This window comes from Dama dama, chromosome 33 (genome assembly GCF_033118175.1).
Source record: "Dama dama isolate Ldn47 chromosome 33, ASM3311817v1, whole genome shotgun sequence".
NCBI lineage: Eukaryota > Metazoa > Chordata > Mammalia > Artiodactyla > Cervidae > Dama > Dama dama.
The window spans coordinates 61,581,542-61,601,462 of NC_083713.1; the positions used below are offsets into that span (position 1 = coordinate 61,581,542).

Here is a 19,921-nt window from a genome sequence, read left to right on the forward strand (position 1 = left end):
AGTGTTAGTCACTCAGTTGTGTCTGACTCTTTGCAACCCCATACACTGTAGCCTGCCAGGCTCCTCTGTCCACAGAATTATCCAGGCAAGTGGGCTGTATACTGGAGCAGATTGCCATTCCCTTCTCCAGGGGATCTTCCCAACCCCAGGATTGAACCTGGGTCTCCTGCATTGCAGGCAGATTCTTTACAGTCTGAGCCACCAGAGAATATACCAACTGAAATAAGACGTATCTATAAAAGATGTTATTTTAAAGCCCACCAACTCCACTTCAAATATATACATCTTCCCAGATCTGTTTTATTTCCTTGCTGGACACCATGAAATTAGCAAAACCAACATTAAAGGGTGAGTTCTAGTTGTTCATCAGGCCCCACAGCAATAGCAGAAAAAGGAGATTACAAAACATTTTCATGCAATGATATTATCAATACATTAAGATAGGCACTGATCATTTCTTTGAAAATCTTTTCCCTTATCCCCCACTCTCACCCTACTTTTAAGGCCAAGTGTCTCCTGAGAAGACGAGGGAGGTTTCCACGTCAAGGAAAATGGTCAGTGCTAGATGTGGAGGCTCAAGCTTAAGTTAATGAGTCCGCAGTGTGACAATAATCTCCAAAGTCAAGGTTTTATAGCAAAACTAAGAAGTACTAAGTTTTCTCTATTATAAGCTCCCCATTTATATAAGAAAAGTAAATCTGTTGAATTCAGATCATAGGGTTTTACTATAAGCCATAGGGGACTGGAGCTGGAGGATGTGATTCCAGGGAACCTTGCACCTGAGTGGAAGCAGAAGGAATTATTTTTTCCCCTGGTCCTCATTAGCAGCAGCTAGAGAAAGAGAGGGAGAAGAAAGAGATGAAAGAACATCCTCCCAGCCAGGAGTGACCCTCAGGCCACAGACAGGATGTAGAAACCTTCAAGTTGAGGAGGAAACTCTGGATAAGGGCCACTTGGACTTTGCTCCTCAGAGCAAATCTAGGAAATCTAGGAAACTCTGCCAGCTCCTCTATTTCAGTACAGCAATGGAGCAACATGATAGTTTCTCACCAGTGATTTAAAAACGGATGGCAAAGGCTCCGAGGTGAACTAGCATGCTGTCTCGCTGACTCTGGATGTCCGGCCTGGTGAGGCCAAGCAGCAGAGAGGTCCTGGCTTCCTCCCCACTGCCCAGGGGTCTCCAGGGGCTGAAAGAACAAAGGAATCTGAAGAGATCCATACATACAGATAAGTCTGGTGGAGCCCCCAGGTAGGAAATGAAGATATTTAAACTCAAAGGAAAAAAAAGGATTTTACTAGCAGTGCCCCACTCCCCAAACGCACGCCAGGCCTGTCACACCTCTGCACACACACCAGATGCCCAGGACCAGAGCCCATCATACTTCAACAAAGGCTTGAAGGCACTGTACCAGCCTCACAAGCCTCTCCTGCCATGGGGACCCAATCCTGGGAAGGAGGGCAAAGAGAGAGGAGAAACTCTGGAAAGGTGGATATTTACCTGCCAAAAAAAAAAAAAAAATTAAATGACCAAAATATGACTACCATTCACCCTTTTTAAATGAAAAGAGGCTGGTGTGCCTCTTTGTTTGCAACTTTCTGTTTCCCCAAACCCTGTACCAGTTGGAGAGAAGTTAACATGCAAAATGAGATCAACTACAGAAAATAAGAAAGCTACGTTTATTACACAGCTTCATTTGTATTTGTTTAAATATTGACTCTATTCATATGTAAATGATAAAAGGTCCACTGTGCCTCTGTCAAACCCCCAAATACCAACTTCCTCAATTAGGAATGGTGAAGCAAACTGCCCACCCTCCTTCCCTCTATATTTAAATCATAATCCAAGAAAGCAGACCCTAAAACAACAAAGAAATGAACCAACCAGAATAACAACCAGATCACCAAACTTAAGAAGACTGACAAATGTGATTACGTGATGATCGATGATTTGATCACCAAAAAATCTGTTTACACAATCCTTTCATACCAAAGAAATGAAAGCAAGTACTCTGAGCAGTAAGTCTAAACTGTGAGCTCTAAATGTGTGTGTGTGCATGCTCAGTCATGCCCAGCTCTCTGTGACCCCATGGACTGTAAGACCACCAGACTCCTCTGTCCATGGAATTATCCAGGCAAGAACACTGGAGTGGGTTGCCATTTCCTACTCCAAGGGATCTTCCTGACCCAGGGAAAGAACTGGAGTCTCTTGCATCTCCTGCATTAGCAGGCAGATTCTTTACCGCTGCGCCACCTGGGAAGCTCACTTAGGGGCTCTATATACATGATTTTATTTATTCTTTACCACAAACAAATAAGTTGAGTGTAATGTGATTACCCCCAGTTTGCAAATAAGGAACAAGGTCAGACGAAGTGAAATTGTCCAAAACGAACAAAGTCATTATTAGGCAGCCAGCATTACGCTCAGGTCTGTTTCTTTCTGAGTCCTGTGCCTGGACCCATTAGGCTTTTTTTTTACTGCCTCTTCAATCAGATGCTCCTCTGATCTAAAGGGACCAGAACACTGTTGAGTATTCAGAGCAATGTAGGCTAGGATATAAAGAGATACTTTAAATCACCACAAGATGAAAATTAGAGAATAGGTAAGGATATCAAGGAAGAAAGATTAGCATAATTATATCATTTATTCATTCATTCATCACATGCTGGAGACACAGCAGCAGAGACACAGCGCGTCATGTCCAAAGGGAGCATCCATACTTTCTGAGGAGACAGACAATGAGCAAACAAGTGAAATGGCCAATATGACTTCAGGTAATGAGAAGTGCTATAAAACATTTAGTGATGATAAAGAATTACAGGGTTGCTGTTCTAACTAGAGTGGTCAAGAACAGAGGTCTAAATGAGATGAGGAAGGAAGCCCTGTGGGCATCTGGCGGCAGGGAAAGGGGGTCTGAATGAGGACAGGGAGTAAGCCTTGCCTATAATTAGGGGAAGCACATTAGCCCTGAGATAGAAAGCTCCCTCCCTCCAGAAGGGAGGCCAGTATAGCTAAAAAAAAAAAAAAATGAATAAAACAGGGACAGAAGTGGTAGAAAATGTGCAAAGAACAACAGACAATGATGTCTGGACTATGGCCGCCCTTGCAGACCAGGATAAGGACTTGAGATTTCATTCTCAGTAAGACAGGAAGCCTTTGGAAGACAGGGAGTGGCAGATCCATCTTATTTTTTCCATGGTTCCCTGTGAAAACAGAAGGTGGAATACTGGCCATTGGCACATTAAGAGAGGACACAAATCTTTTGAGAAGATGAAGTCAGTTCAATCTAGGAAAATGTAAGTTGAATTACTATGACTTACTTTGGGATATGTGTGGGATATACCTTGAAAGTATAGCTGACAGAACCTGCTAACAGACTGAAGGTGAAGTGAACAATGAGAAAGAAAGTCCAAGACTAATCCCTGGGTTTTGTTTTGTTTTGTTTTTTGGCCTGGGGAACCGGGTAAGTGGTAACACCATTCGCTGAGATGAGAAAGAAGGGGAACAAGATGCACAGGAATCGACAGTTATTATTTCAGACACACTGGATTTGAGATGGCTTTAGACATCCAAGGAGAGATACACAGTAGAAAATCAACACAAAAGTCTGAAACTTGGGAGCTACTGGGACTAAAAATAAAAAATGTGGACAACCTCAGGATATAGATGGCATTTAAAGCTATGGGAATAGATAAAATCACCTAAGGAATGGCAGTAGTTAGATAAAAGGAGTGGTCTAAGAGCTGAATTCTGGAACACTCCCACTGAGAGGCCAGTGAAGGATGGGGCGGGAGAGAGGGATCAAGGAAAACTGATGGGGTAACAACAGCCGGTAAGTGCTAAAATCCCTTGGAGGAAATAAGGTTGCAAGGTGGTTTTACTGATTGCCATAATGAATATAAAATGTTAATGTGCATAAACTAACAAATCTCATTCCTCCTAACCACAGAACTAGACTAGATATATGGTTAAAATATTGTGCATGCGTATGTATTCATGCACACGCACGCGTGCACACACACACTTTCTGATAGTGAAGATGGAAAAGGGTTTCTTAATTCTCTTCTCTCAGTCTTGGCAAAATTTGAGTATGAACCAACTCAAAAAATGAGACCAAATTAATATTGCTGTTCAATTTGTAGCTGGAGCTCAGCATCAGTGAAACTCTCACTTGCGATTATACCCATGAGATGTTTGTATAGCAGCCCACATACACAATTTTTGAATAAATACGTTTTAAAGAATGTAATAACATTTCCAAAATGGCCTGCACTGTTTTGACTAGCAGTTTCTTCAGCTCTGAAATTAACTTCAAATTCTTTAATTTCATATTTGAAAACAGACACCCGCTGAATGCTCTTCCCACATGCAATGAGCTCCTTTTTAATAATGCAGTCTGCTGTTTTCTGAAACAAAGATTAAAGAGTACAGTCAGAAACTTCCTAAATAACTTTGATGAGATTAGTTTAATTTCTTCCCTGAAAGCAAAGATAAACAGACATTCATTCTCAGTCATTTTCTCTGTCCTCATGCAGCTCGAAGTTGTGTTTTCTTTTATCAACATTAGGGATAGACTCAGTCCTTGATCTGACATCTCAAATGCATACCACTCTTTTTTCTTGGAGAATGGAGCGTTCAGGAAGTATAGCATGTTTCCAGACAGGAAAAATGTATATTAGTCTTTTATTTCTCCATTGTTTTTGCAAACTAAAAATCTAGAGATATTTTAGTGTCCATGCCTAATCATGAAAATACTAAAATAAATGACCAATAATAGGATTAACGTCCCAAGAAGACCTAGGATATGACTCAAAAGGTGGCCCACAGAGTGAAGAGGGAGAAGGTACCCAAGTCAGCTTGCCAAAGGGCCCAGTCCAGCCCTGACATCAGTGAAGGGGCAGATGCTACAGCCACAGCCTGCACACAAACAGCAAAGCTTAATGAACTCACATTCTACATCATGACCATTTACATCATCAGTATTCCTAATTTAATAGTTTCTTCATATTCAGTAACATCAGGGAAATATTAAGAATCCTACTTAAATAACTAAGGAAAATATGGCTTAGCAGTCACCAGAGTATTATACTGGATTCAGAGAGTTCAAAGTATTTTCCTACTCCCCTCTCATTTCATGAATGACACATCAAAAAGAGCATCCCTTTTCTATAATTAACGATGTCTTTGCTTCATTTTGTTTTGTTTCATGACCTAGAAGGTTTTCCTAACTTTATCTGAAATGCTGGGCTTTGTATGGAGATAGGGTGTTGATAACTGTGAGATGTCCCTATATCAGAGTGGTGTGAATGTGGGCTCTGGAGACAGATCTGAGGTCTCAGCTTTAGAAACATCTGTCAAGTCACTTAACCTCTATAAAATAGAGTATCACCTTTCTCATTGATCACTGATTTGACGAGGATAAAACGAGACAAGAGGTACATTTTAACATTTATTTACACCCAACCTCATTTCATCAATGATTTAAAACATTCAATTGATTACTGCACAAAACACAGAAGGCAACATAAATTTGTCAGAAGCCACCACTGTCCTCTTTTCTTAACCAATCTTGGAATCAAAGCTAATCTTGAAGTCAAAGCAATTCAAATAGAATGCATTTGCATTTAAACTCACAGATATGAAACCTATAATTACCAATCTTAAACAACTCCAGCACAAAACTCTGAGAACTCCACAAGTGTTTCATGCACTTAGCCTATGTGCATTCCTTTGGAACATAATGCTAGTGACAGAACAAGAAACCAAAAGCAAGCACATTTGCACTCACTCTTGCTGAGATATATGGGGCTTTTTAAAGGCGTGATATCTACCACTTGGAAGACAGTCAAAGCAGCCACCAACAGGAGCTGGCAAGGTACAAAGTCCTTGGTGGCCTCTATTGTACTAAACAGTAACTCTCTAACTCTTTGATTATGAGATATTTAAGCAGGTTGGGACAGTGACTTTTACCAACCACTAGGGAAATATTTCAACATTCTTATAACCAATGTGGTCATAGGACTACATATTAGTCATAAGAACAACTGCTCAGCAGGAAAAAGTTTTGATACAAGTTCTAGCTACATTATTGCACTCCAAAATCCCAGGATTAAATCTCAAAAGTATTGGGGGAGAATTTGGATGCTATGCCCATACATGTTAGACAAGGAATGAAAATCAGAGTGAATATTTTTAGTATTTTAACCAGAGGGAATTTGACCATTTTATGAATGCAAGTGATTATCCATGTCTCAACAAACTTTTCTTCCACCTGACCTCAAGCACCTTTCACTCCCTCATCCTCAAAGCCTGAGCGACTGGACCTATTACACATGAGAAAAAAAAAAAAAGGTGTTTAACGATAGTCTAAATTATTCTACTGGCCTTTTGCACTTTGTCTGAGTGAAAAACACTCTCTTCTATCAACTAGATTCTAAATCAGCAATTTTTAGAAATGTGGCTTTGAATTCACAGAAGTAAAATTGCAAAGTAGGACATTTCTAACAATATTCATTTGAGTCCTTTAAATTATGAGACCCACACTTGACCCTTAATAGTTATCTAGCCAAGATTAGCTATAATTACTGTCTTAAATCTAAAACAAAAAAAATATGGGTCATTAAAGTACCAAACAGCTAATTGATAGCTAATTGATATTAAAAAAGAGAAAAAGAGAAGGTTCTAGGAAATAATCAAGATCTATACACCTAATTGCCCCTTGCTTTTAAACTTGGAGGATTAATTTCTAAAGCCTCCAAAACCATTTGACTCTTAACTACTGAACCTTTCTCTACCAAACATTAAGAGAAAAATTAATGCTTACCCTTCTCAAACTATTCCAAGATTTGCAGAGGAAAGAATACTTCCTAACTCATTCTATGAGGCCAGAATTACCATGATATCAAAATCAGATCAGGATATAACAAAAATGAAAACTACAGGCCAATATCACTGATGAACATAGACGCAAAAAATCCTCAAGAAAGTATTACCAAGCTGAATCTAACAAGACACTAAAAAGATCATAGACCATGATGAAGTGGGATTTATCCCTGGAAAGCAGAATTTTTTTAATAGCTGCAAATCAATGTGATAAATCAAATTATCAAATTGAAGAACAAAAATCATATGATTGCCTTAATAGATGCAGAAAAAGCTCCTGACAAAATTTAATAGCCTCTTATGATTAAAAAAAAAGGAAAACTCAGAAAGTGGGTATAGATGAACCAAACCTAAAAATAATAAAGATACATTCAAAAAACTACTAGAGCTCATCAACAAATTCAGTAAAGTTGCTGAATATTAAAATAATATTCAGAAATCTATTGCATTTCTCTATACTAACAACAAACTATCAGAAAGAGAGATTAAGAAAACAATTCCATTTACAATCACATCAAAAGAATAAAATATCTGGGAATAAACCTACCTAATGAGGTAAAAAGACCTATACTAGAAAAACTATAATACACCAATAAAAGAAATTGAAGACAACACAAATGAAAAGACATAGCTTGTTCATGGAATAGAAAAATCAATATTGTTGAAATGATCATATTATTCAAGGCAATCTCCAGATTTAGTGCAATCCCTATCAAATGACCAATGACATTTTTCACAGAACCAAAAGAAATAATTTTAAAATATACAAAGACCCTAAATATACAAAACAATCTTGAGAAAGAGAAGACACCGGGAAGTATCATACTCTCTGACTGCAAAGTTACAATCTTCAAAACAGTACTATTGTGACACAAAACCAGATATATAGACCAATGGAACAGAGCAGAGGACCCAGAAGTAAATGCACACACTTACAGCCAATCTACAACAAAGGAAGTAAGCATGTACAGTGGAGAAAAGAGGGTCTCTTCAATAAGTGGCAGGTGCTGGGAAAACTGGACAGCTACATGTAAGAGAATGAAATTAGATACTATTTCACACCATATACAAAAATAAACTAGAAATGATTAAATACCTAAACCTAAGACATGATATCACAAGACTCCTAGAAGAAGACATAGACACAACACCCTTTCACATAATCATAGCAATATTTTTTGGATCTGTCTCCTAAAGCAAAGCAAATAAAAGCAAAAATGATCAGATGGGATATAACGGAACTTAAAAGCTTTAGCACAGCAAAGGAATCCACCAAAACAAAAAGACAACCTACCAAATGACAATTATCCAAAAAAGACAAATATCCAAAATATATAAATAGTTCATATAAATCAAAATTAAAAAATTAACAAAAAATGGACAAAATTTGAATACACATTTTTTCCCAAGAAGCTGGACAACAAGCACATGAAAAAACACTGAATGTCATTAATCATCAGAGAAATGCAAATCAAAACCACAAGAGATATCATTCCACACATCAGAATGGCTATTACCAAAAAGAACACAAATAAAAAAATGTTGCAGAGATCTTTTCTCTGCAAAGATGCAGAGAAAAAGGAACCCTTAACCCTAGTACTCTGTTCATAAGAATAGAAACTTGGGCAACCACTGTGGAAAACATTATGGAGGTTTATTAAAAAAAAAAAAATAGAATTACCATATGACCCAGTGACTATAGCTATGAAATCAGAAGGTGCTTGCTTCTTAGAAGAAAGCTATGACAAACCTAGACAGCATATTAAAAAGCAGTGACATTGCTTTGCCAACAAAGGTCTGTATAGTCAAAGTTATGGTTCTTCCAGTAGTTAAGTATGGATATGAGAGTTGGACCATGAAGAAGGCTAAGAATTGAAGAACTGATGCTTTCCAACTGTGATGCTAGAGAACACTCTTGAGAGTCCCGTGGACAACAAGGAGATCAAACCAGTCATTCCTAAATGAAATCAACTCGGAATATTCATTGGAAGGACTGATGCTGAAGCTCCAATACTTTGGCCACCTGATGTGAAGAGCCATCTCATTGGAAAAGACCCTGATGCTAGAAAAGATAGAAGGCAAAAGAAGAAGGAGGCAGAGAATGAGATGATTGCATAGTATCACCGATTCAATGGCCATGAACTTCAGCAAGCTCCAGGAGATAGTAAGGGACAGGAAGCCTGTCATGCTGCTGTCCACTGAGTCACAAAGAGTTGGACACAACTTAGCAACTGAACAACAACAATAGCATGGCCCAGTGATTCCACTCCTGGGTGGAATACCTCCAAATAAGCCTCCCGAATTAAACAAGAGATGGGTGGATGGCATCACTGACCGGATGGACATGAGTTTGAGTAAGCTCCAGGAGTTGGTGATGAACAGGGAAGCCTGGCATGCTGTAGTCCATAGGGTCACAAAGAGTCAGATACGACTGAGCGACTGAACTGAAACTGAATTCAAAAAGATACCTATGCACCCCAATATTCATATCAGTATTATTTAAAATTGCCAAGATATGAAAGCAACCTAAGTACCCATAAACAGATGAATGAATAAAGAAGATATGGTATATATAACACATGGACTAGGACTCAGCCTTGAAAAAGAATGGAATTTCCTATTTGCAACAACATGGATGGACTTGTAAGGTATTATGCTTAATGAAATAAATCAGAAAAAGACCAATACTAAATATCATTTGAATATCAAACGTAAAAAAATAAAACAAATTAGTGAATATAACAAAAAAGAAACAGACTCCCAGATATAGAGAACAACTAATGGTTACCAGTTGGGGGAGTTAAGGGGAGGAAGGGCAAGATAGGGGTAGGAAATAAACAGATACAAACTACTATATATAAAATAAATAAGCTGCAGGGATATACTGTACATCACATAGACTATAGCAAATATTTCATAATAAGTATAAATGGAGCATAACCTTTGAAAATTATAAATCACTATGTTGTATAAACTTAAACTTACATAATAATGAATATCAAAAAGCATTGCACAATAATAGTTACTAAATATGTACATAAGCTATTTTTTAATCTTTAGTTAAGATCCTTATTTCTTGTTAATGTAAAGATACTCTTACTATTCGGAAATATCATTTTGACTTGCCTCTGATGAAAACAGAAAATAGTTTTATTGATGGCAATTACCAGTTGATGATTGTTTCAAGTATTTATAGTTGATCCACATATGTCATCTTCAGTTAAGTAATGCAACTCCTCCTTTTCTAAAAACAATCCCAAAATGAAGCAATAGGTATTTATGTATCATTTGCCACAAGATCTAACTCCTAATTTCAAGAGATGTGCAGTCAAGATAGAGTGAAAAATTATCAAGCATTAAACTCAGAGCAGGGCTGAACAGGGTATAAGTAAGTAAAAAATTACAAGCAGAACTAAATGCAGTAACAATAATACAGCCAATGAAATACATTTGCAAAAAATAAGCCACTGTCCATTTAAACTATCTAAGTTAATCATTTAAAAAGGAAAGAGGTTTTAGAAACTGGAAGAAAATGAGTAACTGAAAAATCTGAAAGGATAAAGAATAGAAAAAAAATTTGCACTCACAGAGACATTTGACAGTAGAGAAAGAAAACATTGCAGTATCTTATTGAAATTCTATTTTCAAATACTTTAAGGTTAGTGAAACTCAAAACACCATAATGCACTATCTATGTAAGCTGAATAATAAAGGCAGATAAAGAATCCCCAAGAGGAAATAAAAAAAAGAAGTGTGAGTACTTGAAAAAACACATTCAGGAGATCACTGAGGGTCGAATTTAGTTGTTTGCTTAAGTTCCCCATTTTATTCATTTTCAATGGAAAAAAAAAATGTTCATTACAGGATGCAGCTAATTTTCCATCTTTTAACTTAATGTACTAAAAGTTTTACATAAAAAATTTCATTTGTCAAAAGCCAAACATCTGCACCCTTGATTACAGCCCTACTATTGAGACTCTGGTTTTTCAGGTACCATATGTCACAGTATTTCACTTCAGCTCAGTCTTTGTTTACGCACATGGCAGGGGGCGGTGTCTGTGTGTGTGTGTGTACACTCACACAAGGGTGCACAAGGAAGAAAAAGGCATCTGATATCTAGAAAAAGAAAAGGAGCAGAAGGCCTGGTAGGAAAAGCAATCAGATTTGTATGTGAACATAAACTCAGCCACACACACAACCACCCACAACTGCCAACAATGACACCCTATGGGGTCACAACTTTGAGCTTGTATAATATATTTAAAAAACCTAAGAGGAGGCAAGAGCGATAAGACTTTTTAAAGGAATGTTTTAATGTATAATTATTCTATAAATAAAAAGTGGCAAAGCAAAAGGAAAACAGATAAAACATATATGCTCCAAACAAAAATAAATTCTAAACAAAGTTTTCATCAAATATATAACCCAGCCCTCCCTCACCTGGTTACACCCACACACCCATATGTCCCCCTCAGGATTTTCCTGGCTTTCCCCGCTTCAATTAATTTAGATTGCCAGCATGTGTGCCTCATCCTATTAATGAGGGCTTAATCTTTCTTCTCTAAATTTAAATAAGACAACCCAGCAAAGAACAATGGGCCTGGAGTCAGGGGACCCAAGTTATGGCCACAGCTTTTCTTCTAATTAGTTATGTAACCTGGTCCAATTTACTGCACAACTGCCTTCTGAAAGGCAAGAGTGGGTCCTCTCTGGTTTCAGTCTCCAACCTGAAAGGTGAGGACTGGGAGCCTGCCCTCTCTCAGGTTCCATAAAGCTCCTGCAGAGAAGTGGATGCAGATCAGTGACACTACTGCCCCCTCTTTTCCGTCCCCGCGAGCTCTGTGCCCCAGGGCAGCTGGAAGAGAAAGCCAAGAGGTGCATGCTGTGCTAAACCACTTCAGTCATGTCTGACTCTTTGCAACCCCATGGACTGTAGCCCGCCAGTTCCTCTGTCCATGGGGATTGTCCAGGCAAGAATACTGGAGTGGGTTGCCATGCCCTCCTCCAGGGGATCTTTCAACCCAGGGATCGAACCCAGGTCTCTGGCATTGCAGGCAGATTCTGTACCATCTGAGCCACCAGGGAAGCCCTCCACGTATATGAAACAAAGGTAAATCAGTCCTCAAGTCTTGGCTCTGCAAGCCTGTTTGTGCTAAAAATCATTGGACACACTCTGGAAGATTTTTTTTTTTTTTTTTTAAAGCATAAGATATGCTTCTTGTCTTCAAAGACAATGTGCCCTTATAGAGATTACTGCCTAGTTAAAAGAAAACTCTAATACATGTGAAAGAAAAGAGAGAGCAGGGAAGACTCACACTGAAGTGATGGATATTTGAGAAGGGAGAACTTCATGCTATAATTAGCTAACAAAGACTTCCTAGTAAGATTTCACTCATTCAAACATTTACTGACTGCACAATTTGTGTCAGGTGCAGAATCAGGCATAGTTTCTGCTCTCCTGGAGCTTATAATCTAGTAGGAAACAGATACCTATTAGAAATGTCCATGCTCCAACATGAGAGATAAAGGGGGCAAAGAATCTACTAGGGAACTCAGAGAGCACCTCCCAGAAGGGAAACTAACACTAAAATATAAGAATAGAAAGGCAGTAAGCAGGGGAAGCAGAAGAGGCAAGGCTATTCGAGACTGAGGATATAGCAAGTGCAAAGGCCCTGTGCTAAGTAGGTGCTTAGCACATCTGAGGACATGAAAGTAGGCCACATAGCTAGCATACAGAGAGCAAGGAACACAAAAGATGCTCGGGAGGAAGTCAACACCAAGCATGCTGAGTCCTGTAGGCCAAGTTAGCACTTTCACTTTGAGATGAAAACATCTTCAGATGGAATGTCTGACAGGTGTGTGGGGAAAGGAATGGAACAGGGCAAGAGTAGATATGGGGAGGTGTTTAAGAGACAACTTCAACAGATCTGATCAGAAATAATAACAACATGCAAGGCCCAGGTGGTAGCCATGGAGATGGATGAAATAAATATAATCAAATCTGCTGATGAAGTGGCTATGAGGGTGTGAAAAACTGAAGTGGCCCAGGGCAGCTCCTGGGTTTCTGATGTGCTTAGCAGAATGAATGACAGTGTCATTAACTGAGAAGTGAACACAGGAAAGGCTATTTTGAGGACAGGATGATAAATGTCAAATGCCCTTGAAAGGGTAAGATGAGGACTTTGAATTTAGAGAACTGAAGGTTATTAGAGAACTTAGCCATTTTTTTCTGTTTGCAGGTAATATGGCTTTTATTTTTATCTTTTTTTTTTTTTGCTTTATATTGAAGTATAGTTAATTTACAATACTGTATTAACTTCAGGTCTACAGCAAAGTGATCCAGTTATACACACACACAAGTTATATATATAAGTTATATATACACACACACACATAAGTTATATATACACAAGTTATATATATCCTTGTTCTTTTTATTTTCCACTATAAGTTATTATAAGGTATTGAATATGTGTTGATATTCTATATTCAGACCTTAGCCACTTGCAGTGGAGTGAGAGGTCAGGTAATACAGAAGAATGGGCTGAGGAGCTGGAAATCAGGAAGTGCGGGGAACTTCCTGATCTGCAGTCGGCAAGCTGTCACCTGTCTGTGAGCATCTTCATGGTTCCCATGTCATGTCCACTCATACAACACACAGGAACAAAGGACAGACACATTTCAGATATTTTCTAGAAACCAGTACTCTCTCCCGGAACAACCAAAAAGGTAAGAAAAGGGCTAAGTTCAATTATTGTAATATGAAATAAAACAAAGCATGAAATGATCTTCTTTTATCCCCTATCTATACTCATCTCTCTACAGTTCTTTCTCTCGTCTCTCTTGCTTTTTCTCCTCTCTGTCGATTTTTCTCCTCTCTCTCTCTCTCTCATACACACACAAACACATTCACACAACACCTTTCAGTGTAACTGTCTCTATCTCAAATCTTTCTACTGACAACTGCAGGTTTACATCTTTGTAAGTATGAACTCAAGAAAGTTGCATGTATCTTCTGCTAAAGGAAGTGGCCCATGACACACACACGGTGCGGGGAGAGCTTCCAGGTTTTCCACCTAGCGTCTGAGGCTGTGAGGTCCTTCCTGGCACTCATTCCTTCACCGTCCACCTCCGCAAAACTGTGACAACATGCTGATAACAGAGGCTGGCCATCCAAGGAATGTTCTTTCCTCAAATAAGACTGTTTTTATCCTCCGGTGTACAGAGGAATTGTTATCATTCACCCGGTTGGGGGAACTAAAGTTCCTCTCTCCTTGCTGTTTCTTGTTCTCTTTTTCCTATATTTTATTTTTTTAATGTTTACTGAAGTATAGCTCCTTTGCAATGTTGAGTTAGTTTCCATTATACTATGAAATCAATCCGTCATGCATACACCTATATTCCCTCACCTTTGGTCTTCTTTCCAATTCAGGTCACCACAGAGCATAAAGTAGAGTTCCCTGTGTTATACAGTATGTTCTCATTAGTCGCCTATTTTATACACAGATCAGTAGTGGATATGTGTAAATCCCAACCTCCCAATTCCTCCCATCTCTCCTTTGTATACATACATTTGTTCTCTATATCTGTGCCTCTGTTTCTGCTTTGCAAATAAGATCATTTATACAATTTTCTAGATTCCACACATGTGTGCTAATATATGATATTTGTTCTACATGTTTCAAGAACTCTTGTTTATCTTTTTTCCTAGGATGCTGACCCACATACATCTGACAGCAGAATACCATACGTATGAGTTTTCTAAATATCTTCATTATTGTAACACTTTATTATGCTGAACAGTCCAAGTCAGTGAGAAATTTTTAGAAAAACTTGGACAGAAATCCTGGAAAAGTCTGAAGCTGACCCAACATTGCCAGAGGGACTGATGACTTCTCATGATTTTCTTTGCTATGGTTTGACTATAAGGTCAAATCTGCTCAGTAATCACAGAAACTACATTAACCACACTAATATTTAGCATGTTTTCTTTTCCTCCACTTGTTCTGGTTTTCTAATACTAGATTTCTATTTATTAGTACTGCCTTTTAATAAGAGAAGTCAGAAACTTTGTTGTCAAAGAGAAAGAGGTATAAATACATAAATGATATAAATACAGAAATTAACCAACTAATCCATACATCTACCCAGAGTTAGATACTACGGTCCAAGTTATTGCTACAGTAACATCAGGTCACCTCTGTTCTATCACTGGACATGTAGAGATGGAGACATCTCGCAGCGCAGAGAAAAGCAGGAGTCTACTGCGATTAGGGAACCACCAGGAAAGCACTCATTACTATTCAGTCCCTAAGTTGTGTCCAACTCTTTGTGACCCCATGAACTGCTGCATGCTAGGTTTCCCTGTCCTTCACTATCTCCCTGAGTTTTCTCACACTCATGTCCACTGAGTTAGTGATGCCATCCAGCCATTTCATCCTCTGTCATCCCCCTCTCCTCCTCCTGCCTTGAATCTTTCCTAGCATCAAGGTCTTTTCCAATGAGTCAGATCTTCACATTAGGTGGCCCAAGTATTGGAGTTTCAGCTTCAGCACCAGTCCTTCCAATGAGTATTCAGGGTTGAGTTCCTTTAGGATGGACAGGTTTGATCTCCTGACAGTCCAAGAGACTCTCAAGAGTCTTCTGCAGCACCGTGGTTCAAAAGTATCGAGTCTTCAGCACTCAGTCTTCTTTACAGTCCGACTCTCACATCCATGCAGGACTACTGGAAAAACTACAGCTTTGACTATATAGACATTTGTCAGCAAAGTGATGTGTCTGCTTTTTAGTATGCTGTCTAGGTTTGTCATAGCTTTTCTTCTAAGGAGCAAGTGTCTTTTAATTCCATGGCTGCAGTCACCGTCCACACCAATTTTGGAGACCAAGAAAATGAAATCTGACACTGTTTCCATATTTTCTCCATCTATTTGGCATGAAGAGATGGAACTGGATGCCATGATCTTAATTTTCTGAATGTTGAGTTTAAAGCCAGCTTTTTCACTCTCCTCTTCCACCTTCATCAAGAGGCTCTTTAGTCCCTCTTGTTCATCTTTACTTTCTGCCATTAAAGTGGTATCATCTGCATATCTGAGGCTGTTGATATTTCTCCTGGTAATCTTGATTCCAGCTTGTGACTCATCCAGTCCAGCACTGACATGATGTACTCTGCATATAAGTTAAATAAGCAAGGTGACAATATATAGCCTTTACATACTCCTTTCCCAATTTTGAACCATTGTTCCATGTCCAGTTCTAACTATTGCTTCTTGTCCTGCATACAGGTTTCTCAGGAGGCAGGAAATGTAGTCTGGTATTCACATCTCATCAAGAATTTTCTACAGTTTGCTGTGATCCACACAGTCAATGGCTTTAGCATAGTCAATGAAGCAGAAGTAGACTTTTTTTGAATTCCCTTGTTTTTTCTAGGATCCAGCATATCAGATTAGCAATCTAATCTCTGGTTCCTCTGCTTTTTCTAAATCCAGCAGTGGGACAGCCAGGGCACAGGCATGTCATCCAGCTACACGGAACAGCTGAAGGGCATGTCTCTGCTAGTTAGGAAAGCATTGTAGCTAAAAAATTCCTCTTCCACTTATTGGTTGTACCTGAAGCTCCATCACCTCTCTCTTTGGTAATTTTCATGACTATTACAATGCAAACACACTTATCCAGGTATCATGAGTAAAGAATTAAACAGCCAATTTTGCTATGACAAAAGATTTCTCTTACCTTCCACAAGAGGTAAGAACAGACAGTGTGACATGGGAAGGAAGAGAAAGAGGCTAAAATCAGAAAGCACCACTGAAGCACCTTGCCCACTGTTCTTTGGACCAGCCCTATTGGAGTTGTTAGTAATCAAACAGTTCCAGAATAGTAATCAACAAGGAAAGAGACCACGGGCATTGAGCATAATCCTTTAGGAAAGAGAGGATGGGTTAGATACACCTCCTTCAGTATTGTTGGGGATTCAGGTTTATTTGGGAACTACAACAAATGTACAAAACAATTTTAAGCCTCAGAAGACAACAATGTATTCTCTCAATTCTAATGCTAGGGCTTTGGCTTCTTAACCTGGGGAAATTTATGGAACAGAGCCTCTCTATTTCATGTCTGAAATGTCTATTTCATTTCCTGAAATCTGTTTCACTGATGTACATTTAAATAATTATGAACGACTTTGTATTTCAGAAAGTCTACTTCAGAGTATATAAGTTCATAATTAAAAGGATGAGACAGATTCCTCCCTCCATCTGTGCAAGGCATTGGAGAACCCATGGTAGGGAGAACAATGCCTCCTCCATACCACCACCATATCCATATATTAATCCCCAGCATCTGTGAAAATGGTACCTCACACTGCAAAAGGACATTGCAATGGTCAGGAATTTGAGATGGGGACATAGTCCTGGGTTCTCAAGGTTGTCATTGTTACTGTTCAGTCATTAAGCTGTGCCAACTCTCTGCAACCAAATGGGCTATAGAACACCAGACACCTCTGGCCTCCACTATCTCCCTGAGTTTGATCAAATTCACGTTCATTGAGTCCGTAATGCTGTCTAACCATTTCATCATATGCTACCTCCTTCTCCTCCTGCCCTTAATCTTTCCCAGCATCAGGGTCTTTTCCAATGAGCCAGCACTTCGCCTCAGGTGACGAAAGTATTGGAGCTTCAACTTCAGCATCAGTCCTTTCAATGAGTATTCAGGGTTGATTTCCTTTAGGACTGACTGGTTTGATCTCCTTGCATTTCAAAGGGCCTTCAAGAGTCTTCTCTGGCACCATAATTTGAAAGCATCATTTCTTAGGTGTTCAGCCTTCTCATGGTCCAGCTCTCACATCCATACATGACTACTGAAAATACCATAGCTTTGACTATATAGACTTTTGTCAGCAAAGTGATGTCTCCGCTTTTTAGTACACTGTCTAGGTTTGTCATAGCTTTCCTCCCAAGGAGCACATGTCTTTTAATTTTATGGCTGCACTCACCATCTGCAGTGATTTTGAAGCCCATCTCTTTTTGGTGTGGTGTTGGGAGGTTTCATAGAACTGGTCAACATAAGTTTCTTCAGCATCAGTGGTTGGGGCATAGACTTGGATTACTGTGATATCAAATGGTTTGCCTTGGAAATGAACCAAGATAATTCTGTCATTTTTGAGACTGTATTAAAGTATTTCATTTCATATTCTTTTGTTGACTATGAGGGCACACCATTCTTCTAAGGGATTTTTGTCCACAGTAGTAGATTCAATGGTCATCTGAATTAAATTCTCCCAGTATGGCAGAAAGCAAAGAGGAACTAAAGAGCCTCTTGATGAAAGTAAAAGAGGAGAGTGAAAAATCTGGCTTAAAACTCAACATTCAAGAAACTAAGATCATAGCATCCGGTCCCATCACTTCACGTCAAATAGATGAGGAAAATGTGGAAACAGTGTCAGATTTCATTTTCTTGGGCTCCAAAATTAGTGTGGATGGTGACTGCAGCCACAAAATTAAAAGACACTTGCTCCTTAGAAGAAAAGCTATGACAAACCTAGACAGCATACTAAAAAGCAGAGACATCACTTTGCTGACAAAGGTCCATATAGTCAAAGCTATGGTTTTAGTTGGACCATAAAGAAAGCTGAGCACTGAAGAACTGATGCTTCTGAACTGTGGTGTTGGAGAAGACTCTTGAGAGTCCCTTGGACTGCAAGGAGATTCAACCAGTCCAACCTAAAGGAAATCAGTCCTGAATATTCATTGGAAGGACTGATGCTGAAGCTGAAACTCCAATACTTTGGCCACCTGAGGTGAAGAACTGACTCATTTGAAAAGACCCTGATGCTAGGAAAGATTGAGGGTGGGAGAAGGGGATGACAGAGGATGAGATGGTTGGATGGCATCACCAACTCAATGGACATGAGTTTGAGCAAGCTCTGGGAGTTGGTGATGGACAGGAGAGCCTGGTGTGCTGCAGTTCATGGGATCTCAAAGAGTTGGATATTACTAAGCAACTGAACTGAACTGGTTCTCATCCATTTTAGTTCACTGATTCCTAAGATATTGACGTTCACTCTTGCCATTTCTTGCTTGACCACATCCAATTTACCTTGATTCATGTAACTAACTTTCCATGTTCCAATGCAATATTGTTCTCTACAGTGTCAGACTTTACTTTCACCACTAGACACATCCACAACCAAGCATCATTTCCACTTTGGCCCAGCCTCTTCATTCTTTCTGGAGCTATTAGTAACTGCTCTCAGCTCTTCCCCAGTAGCATATTGGACCCCTTCTGACCTGGGGGACTCATCTTCCAGTGTCATACATTTTTGCCTTTTCATACTGTCCACAGGGTTCTCCAGGGAAGAATACTGGAGTGGGTTGCCATTTCCTCCTCCAGTGCACCATATTTTGTCAGAATTCTTCACTATGACCTGTTCATCTTAGGTGGCCCTGCAAGGTATGACTCATAGCTTCATTGAGTAATGCAAGCCCCTTTGCCACAACAAGGCAGTGATAAATGAAGGAGTTATTGAGGCAGACCCAATCTAATCATAGGAGTCCTTAAAAGCAGAGAACCTTCACGAGGTGGGTTAAAGAGATGAGAGGGAAGAAGAAGGGAGACTGGAAATATCAGAGTGACTGAATCACTTGTGTTGGGTTTGAAGACAGCAGAAGGGGCCTAAGTGAAGAAAAGCAAGCAGTCTCTGGAAACTGGAAGGGGCAAGGAAAAAGATTATCTCCTGCACCCTCCAGACAGGAACACAGCCCTGCCTAGACCCTAATTCTAGCCCAGTGAAACCCATGTCAAACTTTTGACCTAAAGACTACTAAGATAATAAATGTATTCGATAAACTTAAGTCATCAGGCTTGTAATCATTTTTATGGCAGCAATAGAAAACTAACTTGTTTTCCTTTACATTTTGAAATCTGTAAAATGGGGACAATTCTCCTTTCATTTTTCTTTTACACCATTATAAAATTAAGAAGCAAATATGAGATGAAGATTGTTTAAAGAAAAGAGCCCGAGTAGGAAGAAACAGTCTTGAAAATTTT

General features: G+C 39.1%; 1 protein-coding gene across 1 annotated transcript in view; it reads right to left on the bottom strand.

The window, feature by feature from the left end:
- The window catches only part of THSD7B (thrombospondin type 1 domain containing 7B), a 972,933-nt gene that overhangs the window by 876,981 nt on the left and 76,031 nt on the right, over positions 1-19,921 (bottom strand). The window lies entirely within an intron of this gene.